Consider the following 26,490-nt stretch of genomic DNA (forward strand, 5'->3'; position numbering starts at 1 on the left):
AAGTGTCATTCACGTGTTGGACACGTCTGCACAACAGCAGACATGCGTGTAACACCGGCCCCTGCAGCCCCAGGGGGCAAGGGGGGCACCCAACCCTTCAGGGGTCCACATTCAGCCCAAATCCTGTGAATATTTGTGAGATATTGGAGACCCGTATCTCATTCTGCAGGGGGTGGGGCATCATTTGTGTTACACCACTGACATGGAGGGACGCAGGGGGTCAACCCTCTTCAGGCATTGTTTTTGTTCTATTTGCAAAGCTCCTTTTCAGAGATTCTGAGGACAAAAGTTTACTTGGAGTATTTCTTAACTTGGTTGCTGGCAATTAAGTTCGAAGGAAATTCATATTACTTACCCCTGTGTCTTTGGTACAATTGGTATGTCACCTAACTGACCCGCTGGGAAAATCTACATTCCTTTTTTAGACCAAAACAAGAGAAGGTGGAATATTTTCTATTTAGCTACTGCTGACTCTCAGTAAAGATGCTGTGCGCCAGGATGGGCGAGCCACCGTGCTCTACTCGCCACCGTGCTCTACTCGCCACTGGCTCTTGCGCGTCAATGAATTATGTATAGAGAGGGAGTAAATTACTTGTAATTTATCTAATGCAAGTGGAGAAAAAAATACCCCTTAAAGCTCAGGAAGCCATGTGCTGCTGCTTCTGCTCGTTAAACCATTTTCAGGCGCATAATGCAATAATTATGTTTTCCTTTGTGAACCCTGCACAGCACCGCATGGAAAGCAGGCCCCGGACCAGATTAAAAAAGGGGGCAAAGGGAAGGGAGGAGAAAGGCGATCGCGAAAGCGATCGCCTTTGTGAAAAACAAATCCGCGGGTGGTGCGTGCGCGCCCATATGCTTTCAATTATCATGCCCGTGTCTGGGCACGATAATTGAAACCATATGGCAGGAAATGCGCGTAATAGACACAAATAGGCCAGGGGCGGAGCTATGCGCCCGCCTCTGGCCTATTGGTGTCTATTTTACAAAGGAACACGCACAGAAAGGCCATTAACATGCCGCAAAGGTAAAATCACACGCACAAGCATGTGTATTTTTCAGGGTGATTTTCTAAACCCGGAAAAAAGGACGCTTGCCTGCGCAAGCACTGCTGCGCAGAGCAACGCAGGTCATGAGATCTAAAAAGGAGAAAAAGCAGAGGAGCCCCTCCCAAGAAGAGTGCCTTACCACTGGATGGAGGACATAAAAGTTGAAACGGAGTAGGAAGAGGGCAAGGAACAAAAGGGAAAAGATAATGATGAAGGCAACATACAAAAATCTAGTTGTGGATCTTTCCTCCAAACAACTGAATGATAAACATATGTGCTTATTGGACAAAGGCCTTCATTTTTTCCAGTAAGCCCCACACAGCTGGGATGCTAAAAGTGTTCTGAGGCTAAGCCCTCTTTTTACACCACTCTGCAAACACACCTCCTGGCACACTGCTGACCGGGGGAGGAAGTCCACTTGTGTCCTGAGGTCCTTAGGATGCAGGAGGACCTCATCGCCCCACCAGCAGTGCGCCAAGAGGCGCGTTTGCAGAGTGGTGTAAAAAGGGACGTGGACTCAGACCACCTCTCAGCAATCCAGCTGTGTGCCACTTACTGGAGGTACTTGGTGGGCTAGGTGGCCCCCAGGTACCCTCAGTATTCAAGGGGACTTAATATCCCAACTTAAAACGCACCAGGGAGTGCATTTGCATAGTGCTGCAGGGAGGGGTCACAGCCTCCGGTGACATACTGGCTTTTTTTAATTAATTTTTTTTAAAGGGGACTGTGTGGCCCCCCTTCTTTCAATGTTTTTTGGGCCCTGGGGACCCCATCCCCCAGGGCCTGTCACATCTTAAAAGAAAAAATGGGAAGAGGGCTGCGCAGCCCCCCTCCTGAGTCCAATTGAGGGTCCGGGGACCCTTTCCCCTAGGGCATGCATGGCCATACTTCTTATTTTTGGAAAAAGAAATTTCGAGGGGGGCCATGTGCCCCCCCCCCCCCTCCTAAGACCACTTCTGGCCCAGGGGGATTGAAGTGATGTCACTGACCATGTCATGAATTATGTAATATGTGACGTCATCAGCAGTGCATAGCGGGGGCGCGAGTTATAGCTAGCTCAACTAACTATAATGGCCGAATTTCTCAGGTTTTATACGAGTGAAATGTCCAACTAACTTTAACATCCCTGAAACCTATGTTTTTTTCAGTGAATTTCAAAGATTTTTTAAATGATAATTTCTAACTATAATGTCCCTGAAACCTATGGTTTTTTTCAATGAATTTCTAAGGTTTTTCAAATGATAATTTCTAACTATGCCTACAGAGGTAGGACATGTGAAGAAAGAGAAAGAAAGGCACAGAAAGAAGCAAGAAAAATGCAGAAAGAGGCAACAGAAGTCCAGAAAGACGAAGAAAAGTGCAGGAGATATGCAGAAAGAACCAACATAGGTGCAGAAAAAGGCCTTGTTGCAAAGTCATCCTGTGCCCCCAAATTTTTACTGACTGCTACTGGTGGTAACTGACTCTGACTAACCAGTCCCGGGGCCTGTGCTTTGCTGAAAGACACTTAGAATACAGTGAGAAAACACCTACATACACTAGGGTACCCTAGTACTTAATAGGGCAGGAGGTTAAAACTACCTCTAACTCAGAGGTGCAGAAAGAGGCAAGAGAAGTGCATAAAAAGGCAGGAAAGGTGCAGAAACAGGTAATAGGGGTGCAGAAAGAGGCAAGTGAGGTGCAGAAAGAAGTAAGAGCAGCGCAGAAAGAACCAACAGAGGTGCAAAAATAGGCAAGAGGTGTGCAGAAAAAGGTAGGAGGGGTGTTGAAAAAGGCAGGAGAGGTACAGAAAGAGGCAGGAGGAGTATAGAAAAAAGGATGAGAAGTGCACAAAGAGCCAAGATAAATGCTGAAAGAAGCAACAGAGGTTTAACAAGAAGCAAAATAAGTGCAGAAAGAGGCAAGTGAGGTGCAGAAAGAATCAAGAGAAGTGCAGAAAGAACCAGCAGAGGTGCTGAAAGAGGCAACAGAGGTGCAGAAGGAGGTAACAGGGGTTCCAAAAGAAGGAAGAGGAGTGAAGAAAGAAGCAACAGAGGTGCTGAAAGAGGCACGAGGGGTACAGAAAAAAGAAAGAGAAGTGCAGAAAGAAGCAACAGGGGTGCTGAAAGAGGCACGTAGGGTGCAGAAAGAGGCAAGAGAAGTACAGAAAGAAGCAACAGAGGAACAGAAAGAGGCAAGAGTGGTGTAGAAAGAGGGAAGAGAGGTGTAGAAAGAGGCATGAGAGTTGCACAAATAGGGAAGAGGGGTGCAGAAAGAGGCAGGAGGGGTGCAGAAACAAGCAAGAGAAGTGCAGAAAGAGGCAATAGAATCCCTGAAAGAAGCAAAAGAGGTATAGAAAGAAGCAATAGAAGTGCAGAAAGAGGCAAGTGAGGTGCAGAAAGAAGCAAGAGCAGTGCAGACAGAACCAACAGAGGTGCTGAAAAAGGCAATAGAGGTGCAGATGGAGTCATGAGGGGTGCAGAAAGAAGGAAGAGGAGTGCAGAAAGAAGCAACAGAGGTGCTGAAAGAGGCACGAGGGGTGCAGAAAAAAGGAAGAGAAGTGCGTAAAGTAGTAACAGAGGTGCTGAAAGAAGCGCAAACGGTGCAGAAAGAGCAAGAGAAGTGCAGTAAGAGGCAACAGAGGTACAGAAAGAATCAAGAGAGGTGCAGAAGGAGGGAACAGGGGTACAGAAATAGGCGAGAGGTGCAGAAAGAAAAAAGAGGGGTACAGAAAAAGGCAAGAGTTCTGTAGAAAAAAGCAACAGAGGTGCTGAATCAGGCAAGTGAGGTGCAGAAAGAGACAAGAGATCAGCAGAAAAAGCAACAGAGTGGCTGAAAGAGGCAAGAGGGGTACAGAATAATGAGACAGAAAGAAGCAATCGTGCTGCTCTAAGAGGCAAGAGTAATACAGAAAGAGGCACCAGCAGTGCAGAAAGAAGGAAGAGAAGTGCAGAAAGAAGCAACAGAGGTGCAGAAACATGCAGGAGAAGTGCAGAAAGAGGCAATTGAATTGCTGAAAGAAGCAAAAGAGGTTTAGAAAGAAGTAAGAGAAGTGCAGAAAGAGGCAAGTGAGGTGCAGGAAGAAGCAAGAGCAGTGCAGAAAGAACCAACAGAGGTGCTGAAAGAGGCAACAGAGGTGCAGATGGAGTCATGAGGGGTGCAGAAAGAAGGAAGAGGAGTGCAGAAAGAAGCAACAGAGGTGCTGAAAGAGGCACAAGGGGTGCAGAAAGAAGGAAGAGAAGTGCGGAAAGTACTAACAGAGATGCTGAAAGAAGCGCAAACGGTGCAGAAAGAGCAAGAGAAGTGCAGTAAGAGGCAACAGAGGTACAGAAAGAGTCAAGAGAGGTGCAAAAAGAGGGAACAGGGGTACAGAAATAGGCGAGAGGTGCAGAAAGAGAAAAGAGGGGTACAGAAAAAGGCAAGAGTTCTGTAGAAAAAAGCAACAGAGGTGCTGAATCAGGCAAGTGAGGTGCAGAAAGAGACAAGAGATCAGCAGAAAAAGCAACAGAGTGGCTGAAAGAGGCAAGAGGGGTACAGAAAAATGAGACAGAAAGAAGCAATCGTGCTGCTCTAAGAGGCAAGAGTAATACAGAAAGAGGCACCAGCAGTGCAGAAAGAAGGAAGAGAAGTGCAGAAAGAAGCAACAGAGGTGCAGAAGGAGGTATGAGGAGTGCAGAAAGAAGGCATAGAAGTACAGAAAGAAGCAACAGAGTTGCTGAAAGAGGCACAAAGGGTGCAGAAAGAGGCAAGAGAAGTGCAGAAAAAAGCAACAGAGGTACAAAAACAGGTAAGAGTGGTGCAGAAAGAGGGAAGAGAGGTATAGAAAGAGGCTAGATAGTTGTACAAAGAGGGAAGACGGGTGCAGAAAGAGGCAAGAGGGGTGCAGAAACAGGTAAAAGAACTTCAGAAAGAGGCAACCAAATTGCTGAAAGTAGCAACAGAGGTGTAGAAAAAAGCAAGAGAAGTGCAGAAAGATGCAACTGAGATGCAGAAACATGCAAGAAAGGTTTAGAAAGAGGAAATATGAGTGCAGAAAAAGACAACAGGGGTGCAGAAAGAAACAAGACAGGTGCAGAAAGAAGCACGGAAAGTGCAGAATGAAGCAACAGGGGTGCAAAAAGAGGCAAGAGAGGTGCCAAAAAAAGCAACAGAGGTACAAAAAGAGAGAACAGAGGTGCATACAGAGGCAAGAAAGGTGCAGAAAGAGGTAAAAGGGGTGCAGAACGTGGCAAGAGGGGTGCAGAAATTTGCAAAAGAGGTGTAGAAAGAAGAAGAGCAATGCAAAAGAACCAACAGAGGTGCAAAAAGAGGCAAGTGAGGTATATAAGGAGGCAAGAGAACTGCAGAAAGGAAGAAACAAGCAAAAGAGGTACAGAAAGAGGGAACTGGTGGGCAGACTGAGACAAGAGAGATGCAGAAAGAGGGACGAGGGGTGCAGAAAAAGGCAAGAGAGATGAATAAATTTAGAACAGAGGTGCAGGAAGAAGCCAGAGTAGTGCAGAAAGAACCAACAGAGGTGCAGAAAGAGGCAAGAGGGGTACAGAATTAGGCAGGTGATGTGCAAAACAAATCAAAAGAGGTGCTGAAAGAACCAACAGAGGTGGAAAAAGAGGCAAGAGGGATGCAGAAAGGGGTAGGAGAGATGCACAAAGATGCAAGAGGGATACAGAAAGAGACAGGAGGGGTGCAGAAAGAGGAAGAGAACTGCAGAAAGAAGCAACCGAGGCGCTGAAAGAGGTATTAAGGGTGCAGAAAGAGACAAGAAAGGTGAAGAAAGAAGGAACAGAAGTACAGAAATAGGCAAGAGTGGTGCAGAAAGAGGGAAGAGAGGTGTAGAAAGATGCAAGAGAGTTGCTCAAAGAGGGAAGAGGGGTGCAAAGACAGGCAGAAAGGGGGCAGAAAGCACCAAGTAATGTGCAGAAAGAGGCAAGAGAGTTACAGAAAGAAGCAATCGAACTGCAGAAGGAGGAAAGAGAACTTGAGAAAGAGGCAATAGAGGTGCAGAAAGAGGCAAGTGAGGTAAAGAAAGAAGCAAGATAGGTGCAGAAAAAAGCAACAGAAGTGCAGAAAGAGGGGAGAGGGGTGGAGAAAGATGCAAGAGGGGTGCAGAAAGAAGCAAGACAGGTGTAGAAAGAAACAAAAGAAGTGGATAAAGAAGGAATAGAGGTGCAGAAAGAGGCAAAAAGGGTGCAGAAAGATGTTAGAGGGGTACAGAAAGATGCACATGAGGTGCATAAAGAGGCAACAGAAGTGCAGAAAGAGGGAGGAGAGGTGTAGAAAGTACAAGATATTATCAGAATGAGGTCAAGAGCAGTGCAGAAAAAGAAAGAAACGTGCAGAAAGAAGCAACAGAAATGCAGAAAGAGGTAAGAGAGGTTCAAATTGAAGCAAGAGTGGCTTGCACACCATTAGTACAAATTTATAACCCACATTTAGCAATAAGATACAGGTGACCATTCTACGTTTCCAAAGGGCCTTCCACCACGCTGTAACACTTTTCACTGCATTTTTGGTAACGTTTGAGCCGTTTGAGCTAGAAACAAGGCTTTTTGTGTTCCAATTTGCAGATTAGGGTGCAGATGATAAATTATGTGGCTAATGTAGAAAATGTGTAATTGTGCGAGAGTCGGTGCAGCCAAACAGTGTATAATTCCAGTGGCCCTGCTCATACCTCTTACTAGGTCCACAAGTGCTCCTCAGTGATTCCATCTTTTTTTGTCTCACTGAGTTCTTAGTTGAGCTTCCATGGAAATAAGGAAGACTAAACCACTCCACAACACAGACTACCATACCACATAATTACTCTCTATAATACATAATACCACTCTATATAATTCTTGTACACTAAATACCACATACTTTCTATCCACATAGTTACACTGCACAACATACCACATAATTCCACTACACACAACGCACATCCACTCCACTCCAAAAAACATTAGTAAAAAACTTTCGCTTTTACAATGTTAATAGCTCTAATTCTCGCAAATGCGAAACCTATTACATTGCAAACACTTCTTTAACTAGTAGTCACATTTGCAGAGTGGTCGAGAAAGTGTGCTAGGCCTCTGATCAACGCTCTGGAATTCTGCTGTGTAGGGCTTATAGGAGGTACCAGTAGGGTTTCTTGGCCCCCAAAGTCCCTCAGGAGTAAATTGGACTTCATCCCCCATCCTGTAGTCTGCCAGGAGGCGTATTTGCAGAGTGGTGGAGAAAGGGGGGCATGGCCTCCAAAGACGTCTTAGCAATCCCACTGTGTGGGAATTACTGGAGGTAAGAAGAGGGGTAGTTGGCCCCCAAGGACATCCTTGGGGGGCAACTACCCCTCCTATTACCTCCAGTAAGCCCCACACAGCAGGATTGCTAAGTTCTCAGAGCAGACCATGCCCCCTTTGCCCACCACTCTACAAACCCACTCCATGGCACTTCTTGGATGGGGATTTAAGTCCCCTTCACTGCTGGAGGTCCTTTAGGAGCCAACTAGTCTACCTTTTACCTCCGTAAGCCCCACATAGTGGCACTGCTGAGAGGTGGACAAAGACCCTGCCACCTTTCTCCACCACTCTGCAAATGCATGGGATGAAGTCTACTTGTCTCCTAAGTTCCTCAGGGGGAGCGTTTGAAGAGTGGTGGAGGAAGGGGGCGTGGCCTCCAGAGAGATGCTGGCTTTTTAAAAAATATATTTTTACGAGCAGGCTGTGTGGCCCCCCTTCTTTTACATTTTGGGTGCCCTGGGGACCCCATCCTCCAGGGCCTGACCCCTTTTAATAAAAAAATAAATAAAACAAAGATCAGGAAGGGGGCCGTGTGGCCCCAATACCGAGGCCAATTTTGGCCCCGGGGACCCCATCTCCTGGGGCATGGCCAGACTTTTTTAAAGTTAATTATTCAATTATTTTGAGGGGGGCCGCATGGCCCTCCTCCTCAGGCCAATTATTGGGGACCCAGGACCGGCCTTTCTGTTTTTTTTATTGTTATTTTTTTAATTAGAGGGGAAGGGGGCCACAAGGCACCTCTTCCGGGCCACTTCTGGCCTCAGGGACCCCATCCCCTGGGGCCTGGCCTCACCGTTGCGGACCTCCCCCCACGGTCCAACCGCTCCCCACCTCCTGCGGGAGCCGGCATTGCTTTTGCACAAGGGAAGCTGCTGACATGTAGCTCCCCTTGTGCAATATACATAAGGGTGGTACTTGGTTCAACACGTTGTCATGTGAACAAGGCTCAGGTAGAGCCGAAACGTTATGGCGACTAGCACGCGAGATTTATAAATAAAAAAAAATTGCACTGAAGACCGAGGTCCGTGTCTGTATTGTTGTGGACTGGCACCTGAAGCGGGCGGACGCGACGCAAACTACGGAAAGTAACGGATATATATATATATATATATATATATATATATATACACGCACACACTGTATATATATATACAAGGTTAATAAATCACTATGAAGTACACACCACAACCTCACACGAGGTCGATACATTGTGGACAATAATGGTCTCATTGTTTACTTCGTATTTTCTGTTGCCAACATAAGAGTCATCAAACATCAAACACACGCACTATCAATGAGCTTAGCTTCTCTATATTGATTTAATTTCATATGATTTTAATATGGATATTTTATCAATTTGGTTTTAAATAACTGTCGGTGAAGGAATTCAATCTGAAATAATTTTAGCACTTGCACTTTCACTTTGTTTACATATTTATATATACTTATATATGTATTGTAAAACTGTGACTTTTGCACATTTGCCCAAGTACGATTACTTAATTGTACATCTTCAACAATATGTTATTAATATTGTGACTTAATGTTTACATTTGAGATTTTAGCTAACAACGGCATATTGTGTCTGTTTTCACTGTTTTCTCACCGGTATATAAGCTTGGATTGGCCGCATGCATGTCATGTGATCAAGACAGTGTTTCACTGTCGAAACGCGTAATGCTGCTATGCCAGAATTGCTGATAACCTGAGCAATAAACTGCACTGAATACCTGAACACGCTGCGGTCCGTACCTGTTTTTTCCTGGGATTCTCAAGATCAGACGGGACGGTGATACTTATATATATATATATATATATATATATATATATATATATATATATATATATATTATCTACTGGCGGTCGCCAGTAGATAGTTATAGTTAGGACCACGTTTCCATAGGAAATCCGCAACATTCTATTTTGAATAACTTTGGCGCCGGTTGACGAATCCTCGCGAATTTTTCAAAATAGGTGGGGCGCTACGCTCCGCTCCTACCCTGAAAGACTCGGGGGGATTCGTCAAGCGGGGGCTGAGATAAAAGGGGGGTCCCAAAACGCGTTTTTCCCATGCATTTTTCCATAGGACCTTTAGACACAGCTACAGCCCGAACGGCTGAACAGAATTACTTGAAATTTGGCAGAGAGGTAGTCCTCAGGTCAAGGAAGTGCCTTTTGTAGGTTTGGTGTAAATCTGTTCAGTAGATCCTGAGAAAATAGCATTTAAAAGCATATATATATGTGGGCGGAGCCTAACCACACATCTCATCCTGAGATCTGATTGGCTGTCAGCACTTCATCCAAGAAGTGTTGGCAGCCATCTTGGGACCAATATACATGATAGCACCTCATTAAAAAGCATTGCAGTTAATAGAAGGTTTTAAGACTTTAGTTACATTATAAATCATTTGTTGATGGTACCATACTCATTTTAGGAATTGTGGTATGTTCTAAGGTGATTTCACCATGTGAAAAAGCCTTCTGCTGGGATATCATGATTGAGAGAAAAATATTTTCTCATGCTTTTACCACAGAGGTTTGGAAGGTGATCTATAGGCTAAACTGAGAGCTTATTTTCTGTAAATTCACATTATCTTTCTCAGTCATGTGAGAATGAAGTCTGACATTCTCAGTAAAACATGTACATCCAACAAGGGCAGAGACTGTCAGTTGATTCCTTTGTGTTCTACTGCAGCTTCCCAGAGTGTTCCAAAGAACTACTAGAGCGCTAACAGTCCTACTTATGATAAACGTATGGCACACCTGAAGCCATCTTGCTTGGATTAAAGTGGTAACTCTTAAAACATTTAATTTAAAAAGGAACAAACTGAGGGGGTTCATTTTTCAATAAAAAGTATGATTAGTGCTGCAGAAAGAAAAATTAGGGCACATTTTGAGTGACTTCTCAAATCCTCTTCTATTTCATTAAAAAATTCTGACATGCAGACTGAAACATGCACTTTCAATACCAGCAGCAGTTTTCCCTGGTGAGCAGTAGCTTTACTACAGTGATCTAATGAGCAAAAAGAGTGCTAACATTCTGAATTTATGGCAAATGTGTGACACATCTGAATGCCTTCTTGATGGAATCAAAGTAAAAAACTGAAAGTATTTCCTACTGAGGAGACTGCAGTAAATGAGGAAATTAGGAAACTTCTTAACAAATAAGTCTCCCAAGATGGCCACCAGAGACAAAAGAGCCCAAATGTAGCCCAAATATCACCCAGATGTAGCCCAAGTATAGCCCAATGACAGAATGTCCCAGAATGTTCTTAAAAACAACTAGAGCGCTTACTGTCTTCATTATGACAAAAGTATGGCACACCTGAAGCCATCTTGATTGGAATAAACTGGTAACACTTAAAACATTTAATTTAAAAAGGAACACAATGAGGAGGTTCATTTTGCCATAGAAATTATGATTAATGCTGAAGAAAGAAAATGAGGGCACATTTTGAGTGACTTCTCAAATCCTCTTCTATTTCATTAAAAAAATTCTGACATGCAGACTGAAACATGCACTTTTAATACCAGGAGCAGACTTCCATGGTGCAGTAGTTTTACTACAATGATCTAATGAGCAACTAGAGTGCTAACATTCAGAATTTATGGCAAATGTGTGACATATCTGAATACCTTCATGATGGAATCAAAGTAAAAAACTGAAAGCATTTCCTACTGAGGAGACTGCAGTACATGAGGAAATTAGGAAACTTCATAACAAATAAATCTCCCAAGATGGCCACCGGAGACAAAAGAGCCCAAATGTAGCCCAAAATCACCCAGATGTAGCCCAAATATAGCCCAATGACAGAAGTGTGCAAAACACTTATTATTTTGTGTTTTTGCAGTGTTATATAGTGCAGACTTGTCAGGTATTGGAGTGCTTTACATGAGCATTGGTTACATCACACAAGAACACATTCATTTTGGTTGTAGACATGGGGAGACTAAGTGATTTGACCAGAATCACAGAATGTCGAGCTGAAGCAGAAACTTCAACCTGGTTCCCCAGTTGCAAAGTCTGCAGTTCTGGAAGTAACACCACATCATCTCCCCTAAGTGCAACATTTAATCAAGTGGTCAACTGGATAAAAAAACATAAAGATAACAAATAATTTAAAAGTGCTTTGTCGCTATTTGAAAACTCAGAAAATATGTCCTTATTTTAGCCTTTTAGAGCACTAACCATAATTTTGATGCCAATAAGACCCTCTCATATATGTAATTTCTAAAGGAAATGCTCTAGGTATTACAGTTTTGATTACATCAAGATGATGTCAGGCGTTCCACACTTTTGTAATAAATATAGAATGTTAGCAATCTAGTTGTTCATTAGGATACTGTTGAGAGGCAGAGGCCAGGGGCACGGACTCTGAAAATTGAAGGCAGGTAGGAGGGTGCAAAGGCAACAATTTAACCACACTGAGCAGGCAGGAAGGGCCGTGGAAGCACAACAGACTATGGAGGGCAGTGGAAAGGGGGGCAGGGGCAACAAACCAACAATACATGACTTGCCAGAGAGGCTGTTGGAGGCAAGATCTATTACGGGTCAAGGAAGCTAGGGGCGGTCCCCAGATCTCCGGGAGCCACCACAGAACTGAGCAGGAGAGTGAGTCAGGGACAAAAGGGGCACCTTAATTTGAGCCGGGGTGCCTAGGAACGCTTGCTCCAAAAATGAAGAAAACAGACATATGAGACATGGAATTGGAGGCAGAATACAATGGCAGTTTAATGAGAAGATGCAACTTCAAAGAAACCGCAGAATAGAGACATAAAGTACAAAATACAGAATCCAGATAATCATACAGCTGTCATGATATTCTCTGTATCTCAATTAATGTACTGACAGAGAGAGAGAGAAAACACATCTATAAATGCATCATGAGAAACAAGTTACACCAAGGAAAATGTTACCTAGGAACACTCACGTTTACTCTTAGAGCAAGCATTCCTGCAATTACAATACAAAATCTTTTAAATGCAAAAGTAAAGAGAACAATGGTTAAACATAACATGACATTTCATATAGGTAAAATAGAATAAGATACTTCAAGCAAAGCAGAGCAAGACATTTTAAGCAAAGGAAGACAAGAGCTCCCAGCTCTTGGGGAAAACCTGCACTGCCTGTTAACCTACATACAGACGGCGAGGTAGTCCGTCGATATCTGTGGGTGCTCCCTTTTTATATCATTTTGTGGGCTCCTTTGCACGCTACATCTACCTACGTATGCTACCCAAAAGCTTCGTCTGCAGATTTTACCAGACATTTCGTCATTTACCCACTTAATGCTGACAATGGACTGGGTGAAAAGGTCAGTCTCTCAGGCCAATCGCTTATCGTAAGTTCCATAGAGCAAGCAGAAAATAATGGGTATTGTACGGGAATTCAATATATTCATGTATAAAATCTCCTCAGTTCTCCTAACTTGACGCTCTGCGGTTGCCACTTCCTTAAAAGCGGGAAACCTGCCCAGGAAGCAAGTACCAGTCCAGGATGCAGCCTACTGTATGTCGACAGCTTCAGGGGGATGTTGAACTTTGATACCGAGCACGGAGCACTCGGGTAGGGTGGGGGCTACTGGTTTGGAGCAGAAGGCCTCGCAGACCTGCCTTCAGACTGCTATACACTAAAATTGCAGAGCTATGGTCAATTTAACAAAGAGGCCTACATATTGAACAGAAGGGCCTACACAGGGGTTTTATACTGTCTGAGTGGTAAGGATGTCTCAGGATAATTATATAGCAACACAGGACCCGCTGGTCAATTTAATACGGCCTACAAATGCAGCTGGCAGGGCGAGGACAAGGGTCTCATACTTCAGGTGTGGACAGAACGGGCCAGGGGCCCCCTGTGATACAAAATCTACCCTTCTTCAAGCCTGTGGCAATGTAATAGACCATTGTGGGCAGAAGGAAGAGGCAATGGTAGTACAACCATACATGCCAACAGACCCGATTCAGCCAGGAAACGTCCAATGTTTTTAAGCTCAAATGGGCTTTATTTGATCTGTCTCCTGTCTACAATATCCTCTTTTTCAATGTAACTCAAAGGGGAAAATCAATACCCCAGTTTTTTTTCAAAATCTCCCTCTTACCAAGTTCAAAATGTTCGCAAGTATGGTACATTGGATCATGGAAGGAAATGGGATAGGGACATGGACTTGGATAACAGAGGACAGGAGGGACATGGAGAGGTGCACCAAACTGACCCTGCAGGGCAGGCATCAGGGTTTGCAGCAGCACAATACACCACACGGGAGTGCAGCACAACAATCCATAGAAAGCAAGAGGGAGGGGACAAGACCATGCACATGGACAACAGAGAACAGAGGGGCAAGAGGCAATGGTAGCTAGCTGACCATAATGGACAGACAGGAGAGAAAGCTGCAGCATAACAGACCATAAAGGGCAGGAGGGACGGATCAGGGGCATTACAATGGAATAGACAAGCCAGGAGGGAGGGAGTAGGGCTGGGGGCAAGGGGGCAGGGCAGGAGCAGCAAGATAGCCATGGAGGTCAGGCAGGATGGGCACTAGAAGCAAGACACACCATGAAGAGCAACAGTGAGACTGTGATGGCATACACACAGACCATGGAGGGAAGGTGGGAGGGGGTCAGGGGCAGCTAACTGACCACACAGGGAAGGTGGGAGGGGCCATGGCAGCACAGAAGACCATGCATGGCAAGTGGGAGGGTTAGTGGCAGCACAATGGCTATGATGGGCAAGAAGGAGGGTGGAGGGGCATGCACAAAGGACGATGGAGGATAGAAGGGAGGGTCAGGACCTGTGCACAGACAAGAAAGTTCAGGGGAAGGGACCTCACAACAGACCACACGGGGCAGGCAGGAGGAGCAGCTGCAGCACAACAGACCAGGGAGGGCAGAAGGGTGTGGCAGTACAATGGACCATGTAGGACAGGAGGAAGAGGATAGGGGCATGGCATGTGGACAGGCAGGGTGGAGGTGACAGGGACAGGTTACAGTCATCTGACAATGCTAGGCAGGTGGGAGGGGAGTGGCAGCTCAACAGAACACTCAGAGTAGATAGGAGTGGCAGGTCCATGGGACATGGTGGGCAAAAAGGATGGAGCAGGGGCATGCACAAAGACATCGGAGGGCAGGGGGAAGGAGAATAGGGGCAGCAAGCTAAGCACAGAGTTTAAGCAGGAGGTCAATGATGGGGCATAAAATTGGGCAATGGAGGGCAGGAGGAGTGGACTGGTGCATCATACTGAGGGCAGTGGCAGCACATCAGACCATGCATGGCAGGAGGGAGGAGGCTAGTCCATGGATTCACACAACAGAGGATAGGGAGGAAGGGGATGGGGCAGCAAGCTAACTGTTCAGAGAAGGCGGGTATTAGGAACTTTATTGTTTTTAAAACATTGTGTCTGTGCGAACTACTTAAAATATGAACAAGTATGCAGCATAATCTCACTTTTATTCAGGAAGAAGAGGACGTTTGTGACTGTGACTCCGGGCTCACTTGGCAGAAACACCCCCTGACCCTCCACCCCCTATCGCAAAATGTAATGCCCGTGAAAAGGGTAGGTGAACACAGTGTTATATAGAACATAGTCCTGAGAGCACGATTGAAAATGAAAACTAGATATAGTGTATGGTATAAACTATGCACCAAAAAGTGTGATATAAGATGAACCGGGCATGAAATATAATATGCAATACATTGTGCGCAATGACAGATTCATTGGAGAGCGCGAGATAGCACAGGCACTAGCGCGTGCTATGCGATATGCGCCTTGGAGTGTAATATGCACAGGGCAGTGTTGTGTAACCTAACTAGTCTCTAAAGTTGTAATATAAAATATGTGCTGGGGAGTGTAAGGTTGCATATGCACTGTGACAAAGATATGGATCCCAGATTGTAATATGTATGGCATAGCACTGTGCGTTATAACATAGGCATCGAGAAAGGCACGTTAGATGGGGCAATATAACCCGTGCGAAGACAAGTGTGGCATGACATATTCACGGGGTGGTGTTACAGTGCACATGGGCTAGAGAGTGTCATAGCATATGCACTAGCTAGTGGAATACAACACAGAGGTGTGTGGCACACGGCAGGCAATGGTGGGTGTAACACAGCATTGGGCTCTGTCAGGAGCGCGCTGTGACTCTCAAGTGATGTTCGTCCCCTTTCCAGAGAGTAAAATAAAAAGTATTACACATCCGGCAGTGGATGTGTGTTTTATTAACCGTGAGGGGGGTTTCTTGCATAGTTTTGGTCGAATTTTTGTCGAATCCCCTTTGAATGGCTTGGTGTGCATGTGTATTAAATGTGCCTGTCAATAGCTACCCAAGTTTGTATAAATAAACGACAAGGGTGTCTACCGGGATTAGGCACGGTAGGGCATCAGACATGTCAGAGCTTCACTAGTGGTGTAAATACATTCCACGTGGATTCATTGCATGCATAGTCGCCTTTTAATGAATATCACGCAAATCGTCATGGTGATAGGTACGTACAGTTTGTCCAGCATGTCCTAGGTGTGTCTATAAATATATATTTTTTAAAAATAATAAAAAACAGTGGCCGGCCCTGGGGATTGGGGTCAAAAAAATATAATTAGGAGACTGGCCCTGGGGGATGGGGTCATCAGGGCCAATAAATTAGAATAAGAAGGGGAACCAAACAGCCCCACTTCTTAAAAAACTAAAATAAATAAAAGACTGGCATCGTGCAGGAGGCCATGCCCCCTCCGTGCAGCACTCTGCAAACGCGCCCCCAACAGGTATCTCCAGTATGCGCCAGGGAGCTGCGCTGCAGCCAGGTGTTCTGAGGCCAAGCCCCTTTTTACACCTCTCTGCAACGCAGCTCTGTGGCGCTTACTGGAGGTACCTAGTGGTCTAGTTTGACCCTAGGGACCCTTAGGATTCAAGGGGACTTAATCTCTCAACTTAGAACAGCCACAGGGCGCGTTTACACAGTGGTGAAGGGAGGGGACGGGGCCTGAGGTGACGTGTGCAAACACGCACTATGGCACGTTTTAAATTGGGGATATAATTTCCCTTCAATACTGAGGGCCCCTGGGGGCTAACTAGCCCACCAAGTGCTTCCAGTAAGCGCCACTGAGCTGCATTGCAGAGAGGTGGTCCAGGCCGTGCCACTTTTTACACCTCTCTGCAACGCAGCTCTGTGGCACTTACTGGAGGTACCTAGTGGGCTAGTTGGACCCCAGGGACCCTCAGGATTCAAATGAACTTAATCTCCCAACTAAAAATGGACACAGGGCGTGTTTACACAGTGGTGAAGGGAGGGGACGGGGCCTGAGTTAACGTGTGCAAAAACGCCCTGTGGCCTGTTTTAAGAGGTAGTTTTAATCCCCATGCCCTCTTATATACTAGGGGCTTACAGAGGAGGTCATGCTAATCACAGGGGGACCCCAACGCATAATGTTCCCTAGTGTATGTAGGTGTTTTCACTGTATTCTAAGTGTCTTTTAACATAGCACTGGCTCTAGGACTGGTTAGTCAGGCTCAGTTACCACCAGTATCCGTCTGAAAAAGTTGAGGGTACAGGATGATTTTGCAACAAGGCTTCTTTCTGCTCTTCTTTTTGTTCTTTCTGCACGTTATCCTTCTTCCTGCACTTATCTTCGTATTTGAGGACTTCTGTTGCTTCTTTCTGCACTTCTTTTGTTTCTTTCTGTGCATTTTTTCTTCTTTCTTCACATGTCCTATCTCTGTAGGCATAGTTAGAAATTAGCATTTAAAAAACCTTTGAAATTCACAGAAAAAACCATAGGTTTCAGGCACGTTATAGTTAGGAATTAGCATTTAAAAAACCTCAGAAATTCACTGAAAAAACCATAGGTTTCAGGGGTGTTATAGTTAGCTGGACTTTTCACTTGTACAAAACCATTGAAATTCCCCCGTTATAGTTAGTTCAGCTAACTATAACTCGGGCGCCCGCAATGCACTGCTGATGACGTCACATATTACATCACTCATGACATGGTCAGTGACATCACTCATGACATCACTGATGACATCTCAAATGACATCACTGATGACATCACTGATCACATCATCCTTGTGATAGAATGGCAGACCTCCTCTCACCCTAATATAACCTTTGATACACACATTCAAAAATAGAGACTAAAATTTTCAAAACAATGGACATACCAATACCAGTTACAACAACCTCTTCAGTAATTCTAAGATCCACATACACATCCACTCATTCACCAACAGTCCTATACAGTCACTCATACATGTACTCACTCATCATATGTACTCATACACCTATACATCCTGTTACACAATGCCACTCATCCATAGAGTTACTCACACACATAGTCACTCATGCTAATAAAGAATCAAACATACATTTACTTGCATATACAGTTATACACACACCACCATACTTACTTCTACGGAAACTTACACATACTTAGTCTTTTAAACAATCACTTATAGAAACACATACTTATTCATACAGGAACTCTTTCAATCTCTCACTCTCACATATACTCACATATATACACCAATAGTCACATATACTAGTTTAAAACATATGTAGTTACTCATAAAGACACTACCGAGACAGTCATTCACTCACTAACACACCCATACACACACTCATCCACCCATACAGTCCTGCACACATGCTGTGTTCAACACATACAAACAGTGAGTCACTCATTCATGCACCTATGCACTACGTAATACCCCCCACCGAACCATGCAGACACTCAGACTGATACTCAAAAAAACAACTAATAACCTATATAGACACCCATGTAGCTACTCACCAACCCATGCAGCCACTTATACACAAAGTGAGAGACTGATACAGATATTTACATATTTAAACATTACTCACTAAGCCATGTATTCACTATGATACACTTAATCAGTCAGTTACACAATCAATTTTTCAAAAACAAATCATCCATTTAGACACTTATATACCCATTTATTCTTCCATCGACCTTGAGATATACATATATAAAACATATTTAATTTTCAGAAAAACACACATTCACTGGATGATGTCATCAGTGATGTCATCAGTGATGTCATTTGAGATGTCATCAGTGATGTCATGAGTGATGTCACTGACCATGTCATGAGTGATGTAATATGTGACGTCATCAGCAGTGCATTGCGGGCGCCCGAGTTATAGTTAGCTGAACTAACTATAACGGGGGAATTTCAATGGTTTTGTACAAGTGAAAAGTCCAGCTAACTATAACACCCCTGAAACCTATGGTTTTTTCAGTGAATTTCTGAGGTTTTTTAAATGCTAATTCCTAACTATAACGTGCCTGAAACCTATGGTTTTTTCTGTGAATATATATATATATATATATATATATATATATATATATATAGTTGTAAGAAGATGTCTTCTGAAAGACTCAATTGACCTGTTCGCTGACCGAGTGATCAAAGACCTTAAGAAATAGCTAAGGATTACAGCAAAGAATTTAGCAACAACATGAATAAAGATAAAAAAAAAACTACCTACAAGTCATGGAAGAGATCAAATCAAGAACAGACATTGTAGTGAGGCAATCTGATAAAGGCGGGAATGCGGCCACTAAGGAAATACAACGAAGAGGCAAAACTCCAATTAAAAGACACTGAATGCTATCAAATAGTGCCACGTAGCAACATTTTGGAGGTAAAAAATAAATACCACAAAGAGCTAGCAAGGTGGAGAGGTATGAGTCTGTTATCCGATGCCGAATATCAATATTTGAAGGTGGAGAAACCAGTAATACCTATCTTGTATTTAATACCTAAAATTCACAAAGACAGTGTGTCCCCTCCTGGTAGACCGATCATATCTGCAATTGGCAGTTTATTCAAAACATCATCAAGATATTTGGACCATTTTTTACAAGACTATGTAAAACTGTTGCCATCACATATCCAGGACACTGGGGACTTTTTAAGAAAATTGCAAAATTTACAGTGGGAGGACAACAACTTGCTAATCACCCTTGATGTAGCCTCGTTGTATACAAGTATCGCCCACAAAGATGGACTAAGAGCCCGCAGGATTTATTTTAGCAGCAGACCATTACAGATGTATCAACATTCCGAGATGCTGCTCAAAATGTCTGAACTATATTTGGGCAATAATCTCTTTTTCTTCGGGAATGATACTTACAGGCTACTCAGGGGGACTGCAATGGGCACCTGCTTTACCCCCATCTATTCAAATTTACACATGGGCTGGTGAGAGGAGCAGGTGCTCAGAGAGAAGTTTGGAAGAGTGTGGGAAGAAAACATCAAGTTCTGGGTAAGATATGTAGATGATCTTTTCATCATATGGAATGGATCACCAGAAAGTACCTCTTTTTTCCTGTAGTCTTTAAATGCTAACACTCTTAACCTTAAGTTAAGAGTGTGCGCCAACACCCTCGCACCCCTCAAGAAGCCCTCCCGGAGAGCTGGAAGCACGCAGAGATCAATGCCTTACTGAAGAAACCCAAGGCAGACCCCAAGGACCTCAATAACTTCCGACCCATCTCCCTGCTCCCGTTCCCGGTGAAGATCATCGAAAAGGCCGTCAACAAACAACTGACCAGCTTCCTTCGAGGAGAACAGCATCCTGGACCCGTCCCAGTCCGGGTTCCGCAGCAACCGCAGCACCGAAACTGCCCTCATTGCTGCCACCGATTACATCAGGTCCCTGTTAGACAAAGGAGAAAGTGAGGCCATCATCCTCCTGGACCTGTCAGCCGCCTTCGACACGGTCTGCCACTGCACACTACGAACACGCCTCTACAATGCCGGAATCCAAGAGCAAGCCCTGGACTGGACCTCCTCCTTCCTCTCCGGCAGAACACAGAGCGTCCGCCTCTCCCCCTTCTGCTCCGAAGCCACCAAGATCATCTGTGGCGTACCCCAAGGCTCATCCCTCAGTCCAATGTTGTTCAACTTCTACATGGCACCACTCACCCACATCGCACGACGGCACGACCTCAATATCATCTCCTATGCTGACGACACCCAGATGATCCTCTCCCTCACCAAGGACCCCCACACCACCAAAACCAACCTCCACGAAGGAATGAAGGCCGTTGGTCTGTGTGTATGTCATCATAGTCTCACTGTTGCTCTCCATGGTGTGTATTGTTTCTAGTGCCCATCCTACCTGACCTCCATGGTCATCTTGCTGCTCCTGCCCTGCCCCCTTGCCCCCAGCCCTCTGTTTCCATGTGCAGACCCATATTCCCTCCCTCCTGGCTTGTCTGTTCCATTGAAATGCCCCTGATCCGTCCCTCCTGCCCTTTAGGGTCTGTTATGCTGCAGCTTTCTCTCCTGTCTGTCCATTATGGTCAGCTAGCTACCATTGCCTCTTTCCCCTCTGTTCTCTGTTGTCCATGTGCATAGGTCCTCCCTATTGCTTTCTATGGATTGTTGTGCTGCACTCCTGTCCCGCATGCCCTGTGTGGTGTATTGTGCTGCTGCAAACCCTGATGCCTGCCCTGTAGGGTCAGTTTGGTACACCTCTCCATGTCACTCCTGTCCTCTGTTATCCGAGTCCATGTCCCTACGCCAATTCCTACTGCCTACCATGATCCAATGTACCATACTTGCGAACATTTTGAACTTGGTAATAGGGAGATTTTGAAAATAAACTGTAACCCTTTGAGTTACATTGAAAAAGAGGAGATTGTAGACAGGAGACAGATCAAATAAAGCCCATTTGAGCTTAAAAACATTGGACATTTCCTGGCTAAAACGGGTCTGTTGGCATGTATGGTTGTACTACCACTGCCTCTTCCTTCTGCCCACAATGGTCTATTATATTGCCACAGCCTCTCTTGCCAGTCCTGTATTGTTGGTTTGTTGCCCCTGCCCCCTTTCCACTGCCCTCCATAGTCTGTTGTGCTGCCACTGCCCTTCCTGCCTGCCCAGTGTGGTCAAATTGTTGCCTCTGCACTCTCCTACCTGCCTTCAATTTTCAGAGTCCGTGCCCCTGGCCTCTGCCTCTCAACAGTATCCCAATGAACAACTAGATTGCTAACATTCTATATTTATTACAAAAGTGTGGAACGCCTGACGTCATCTTGATGTAATCAAAACTGTAATACCTAGAGCATTTCCTTTAGAAATTACATATATGAGAGGGTCTTATTTGCATCAAAATTATGGTTAGTGCTCTAAAAAACTAAAATGAGGACATATTTTCTGAGTTTTCAAATAGCGACAAAGAACTTTTAAATTATTTGTAATCTTTATGTTTTGTTATCCAGTTGACCCCTTGATCAAATGTTGCACTTAGGGGAGAGGATGTGGTGTTACTTCCAGAGCTGCAGACTTTGCAACTGGGGAACCAGGTTGGAGTTTCTGCTTCAGCTCAACATTCTGTGATTCTGGTCAAATCACTTAATCTCCCCATGTCTACAACCAAAATAAATTTGATCTTGTGTGCAACCAATGCTCATGTAAAGCACTCCAATACCTGACAAGTCTGCACTATATAAAACTGCAAATACACAAAAAATAAGTGTTTTGAACACTTCTGTCATTGGGCTACATGTGGGCTACATCTGGGTGATATTTGTGCTGCATTTGGGCTCTTTTGTCTCTGGTGGCCATCTTGGGAGATTTATTTGTTATGAAGTTTCCTAATTTCCTCATTTACTGCAGTCTCCACAGTAGGAAATACTTTCAGTTTTTTACTTTGGTTCCATCTAGAAGGCATTCAGATGTGTCGCACATTTGCCATAAATTTTGAATGTTAGCACTCTAGTTGCTCATTAGATCACTGTAGTAAAGCTACTGCTCACCAGGGAAGTCTGCTGCTGGTATTCAGAGTGCATGTTTCAGTCTGCATGTCAGAATTTTTTTATGAAATAGAAGAGGATTTGAGAAATCAAAATGTGCCCTCATTTTTCTTTCTGGAGCACTAATCATAATTTCTATGGCAAAATGAACCCCTAATTTTGTTCCTTTGTAAATTAAATGTTTCAAGTGTTACCACTTTATTCCAATCAAGATGGCTTCAGGTGTGCCATACTTTTGTCATAAGTAAGACTGTTAGAGCTCTAGTTGTTCGTTAGAATACTCTGAGACATTCTGTCATTGGGCTATATTTGGGCTACATCTGGGTGATATTTGTGCTACATTTGGGCCCTTTTGTCTCTGGTGGCCATTTTGGGAGACTTATTTGCTATGAAGTTTCCCAATTTCCTCATTTACTACAGTCTCCTCAGTAGGAAATACTTTCAGTTTTTTACTTTGATTCCATCAAGAAGGCATTCAGATGGGTCACACATTTGCCATAAATTCAGAATGTTAGCACTCTAGTTGCTCATTAGATCACTGTAGTAAAGCTACTGCTCACCAGGGAAGTCTGCTGCTGGTATTCAAAGTACATGTTTCAGTCTGCATGTCAGAATTATTTTATGAAATAGAAGAGGATTTGAGAAGTCAAAATGTGCCCTAATTTTTCTTTCTGCAGCACTAATCATAATTTCGATGGCAAAATAGACCCCCTCATTTTGTTCCTTTGTAAATTAAATGTTTCAAGTGTTACCACTTTATTCCAATCAAGATGGCTTCAGGTGTGCAATACGTTTGTCATAAGTAGGACTGTTAGCGCTCTGGTTGTTCTTTAGAACACTCTGGGAAGCTGCAGTAGACCACAAAGAAATCAACTGACAGTCTCTGCCCTTGTTGGATGGACATGTTTTACTGAGAATGTCAGACTTAATTCTCACATGACTGAGAAAGATAATGTGAATTTACAGAAAATAGGCTCTCAGTTTAGCTTTCGATGTTTGTTTGTCTATGGCGTGTTCTTACGTAGAGTGCGTCTCCCTACGTTGTGTTCGGATACCGTTTAAATACATGCAGAGATTTGCGGGCAATGTTTACTAGTCAGTTATCATGCTGACGTCCTTACCGCAACACGTAAGTAAACGATCTAGTCGGCTACTATGTTATGCTTATAAGGGTCCTTACAATTTATCTAAAAGTAAGGATAGCGCTCTCTGGTGAACTCTTTAGCCTACATTGCTGTGAATATAGGTACTATTTGTATGATCATCCTCAGTATTCTATCAATCTGGTCCTCTTTTTAATTAATTTTAAAATTGGGTTAACCTTTATAAACTTGCTGTGAATTGCGGATAATCTTGTATGTTGGCCAGTATGTCGGCGCATTGCACCTTTCCGCTTGTTTTTATAACTAGTCACTCTAAATTTTAGGGTTAGGGTGCCATTGCTATTTTATTCTAGCGATGTTAAGTAACCTGACTGTGAAACCATATTATGTTTGTAAATTTGACTGTGAAACTATATTATGTTCACTTGCCAATCCCCTTGCTATATACCTTCTTTTTGAATTAGTGATAATATTTGGGACTTTAAACTTGATGATTGGGGTGTTGTTTTTTATTCTATTTTCGAGCGATATTTAGAAAATTGACTGTTTATTTGTTTAATGCTCACTTGCCAATCTTCATGCTACATACCTCTTTTTTGAGAGAGTGATAATAATCGGGATTTCTAGAAAATCTGTATCTATGATCTATGGGGACTTGGATATAATGGCCATGGTCGGACTAGCTTTTTGAAAATGGCGTTTTTTGGTCTCCTTTTTACAGATTGAGATCTAAATTACAATGAAAATCGACACCAAAGTAACCTAGAAACCTTTGTGACACTATCGCTCTTGGTGCTGGGACTCCGTTTGAATATGAAATGATCTTTGAATTTAGTTCAGGTGAGAAATCCGCATTTCTTCCTGTCGTATGGCTCTTTGGATTTTAGGTTTATTAGCTGATTTTCAACTTATTCGATATAAGGTACTCATTAGAGGTTGAAGCATAGGATTTATGTTGGCGTGAGATATATGACAATTTTTATGTCTGTACCCGTTTCTGGTGTCCTTGTTTAATTGACGGATGCTTGCTATGACAACATATTTTCATATTCCGCTGTTTTATTTAATATGAATGTTCGTGTTTTACATGAAAAAATATATTTTATAAAAGAATAATTTCTTTTGCTTTATGAATGTTCTTTGCTTATAAAGTAATATGTCAGTTGTATTACAATTGACATTTGCCCATTTCTTTGTTGTTTGAACTACCAGACTTGGATACACATATTTTTGTTTCTCTGCGGATATTGGACTTCTTGCCTAAGGTTTTCCGGCAGTTGCACTTGCAAGATTAGACATATCGTTTTGATCTTTAGGTGAGATTATCAATAAATACATTTTATTATTATTTTTTAAAAATGTGTTTGATTGGTCAATGATATAGATCGTATCCATTTTTGGATCTATATATAATGGTACTGATTCTATATTTCTCACGATTTTTGGGCTACACATACTTTTTCTTGTTCTTTCTTTATTTCTGTCTTGTTCTTTGCTTTTTTCCTTTCTCTCATTATATAATAATAATTCTTATTGGAAATATTTGTTCTGAATTCTCTGTGTATCTTAATTTCTTAAAAATTTGGATATTTTACTTCAGTTTGCTTTGCTGCTTACGGCCTATTATAACAAACAGTGTTAGGATTAAAAGCCCCCTCTACTTTCAATTTTCCGAAGCAGTTATACGATCTCAATATATTATTAAATAAGTCTATGGATATTTAATTAATTATTAATTTTTTTTAATAAGCAAAATATATGTGATGTTTGTTTTGTAAACATGTCATATGTATTTCTGTATATTTTTTGTCCTTACTTTTGGTCTCTATGTATTTGTTAGTATTGACAATATTAATGTTTTGTTTTGCATTGGTTAAATGTTATCCATGGGTGTGTACACTTATATTTGTCACTGTATATTTTTCATTGGTTGTCGTATTACAAATTGTGTTCTCTTATGTTATTCTCACAGCCCTGAAGAAGTTCCTTGGCAAAGGGACGAAACGCGTTGGCTGTTTGCCGTCTATGTTTACTTAATTGGAATAAAATTGGAAATATTGAATGGACATTAATCATGGTTTCATATGACTCCTATGTTGAGTGCACCTTCCTTTCGTTGATGTTATCTTATAGATCACCTTCCAAACCTCTATGGGAAAAGCATGAGTAAATAGTTTTCTCTCAAACATGATTCATGATATCACAGCAGAAGGCTTTTTCACATGGTAAAATCACCTTAGAACACACCACAATTCCTAAAATGAGTATGGTACCATCAACAAATGATTTATAATGTAACTCAAGTCTTAAAACCTTCTATTAACTGTAATGCTTCTTAATGAGGTGCTATCATGTATATTGGTGCCAAGATGGCTGCCAACACTTCTTTGATGAAGTACTGACAGCCAATCAGATCTCACGATGAGATGTGTGGTTAGGCTCCACCCATATATATCTATCTTTTTAACTCTAATTTTCTCAGGAACTACGGAATGGATTTAAACCATTTAAGCAATAGGCACGAGTCTGAGCTGAGGACTACCTCTTTGCCAAATTTGGTGTAATTCCATTCAGCAGTTCGGGCTGTAGCTGCGTCAACAGGTCCTATGGCAAAATGCATGGGGAAAATGTGTTTTGGGACCCCCCTTTTTTCTCGGCCCCCGCTTGACGAATCACCGTGAAATTTTCAGGATAGGCGCGGACTGGAGCTGGCCAAAAGTTTGGAAAATTTCGCGAATATTCGTCTATCGGCGCCAACGTTATTCCAAATAGAATGTTGCGGATTTCCTATGGAAAATAGGTCCTAACTATAACTACCTACTGGCGACTGCCAGTAGGTTATATATATATATATATAACCTACTGGCAGTCGCCAGTAGGTAGTTATAGTTAGGACCTAGTTACTTTAGAAAAATGGCAACATTCTATTCGCAATAACTTTGGCGCTGATTAATGAATCGTCGTGAAACATTTAAAACTAATTCTTTGTTGAGATCAGCTCCTATGTTGAAAGTTTGAGTGTGATTCGTCAAAGGGGGGCCGAGAAAAAAGGGGGGTCCCAAAACGTGTTTTTTCAACGTTAATTTCCATAGGAAACTTTAGACAAGGCTACAGGTCGAACGGGTGAACGAAATTACCCCAAATTTGGCCGGGAGAAGGGGCTTGGTCTAGAAAGCACGCTTTTGTTTATTTGGTGTAAATCCGTTCAGTAGTTTTTGAGAAATATTGAAATTTACAGATATCGATATTTGGGAATTCTGCCATCTGATTTGCTGAGGCGTTACGAGCTGGAGCTTGCTACTGA

This window comes from Triturus cristatus, chromosome 3_2 (genome assembly GCF_964204655.1).
Source record: "Triturus cristatus chromosome 3_2, aTriCri1.1, whole genome shotgun sequence".
Taxonomy (NCBI): domain Eukaryota; kingdom Metazoa; phylum Chordata; class Amphibia; order Caudata; family Salamandridae; genus Triturus; species Triturus cristatus.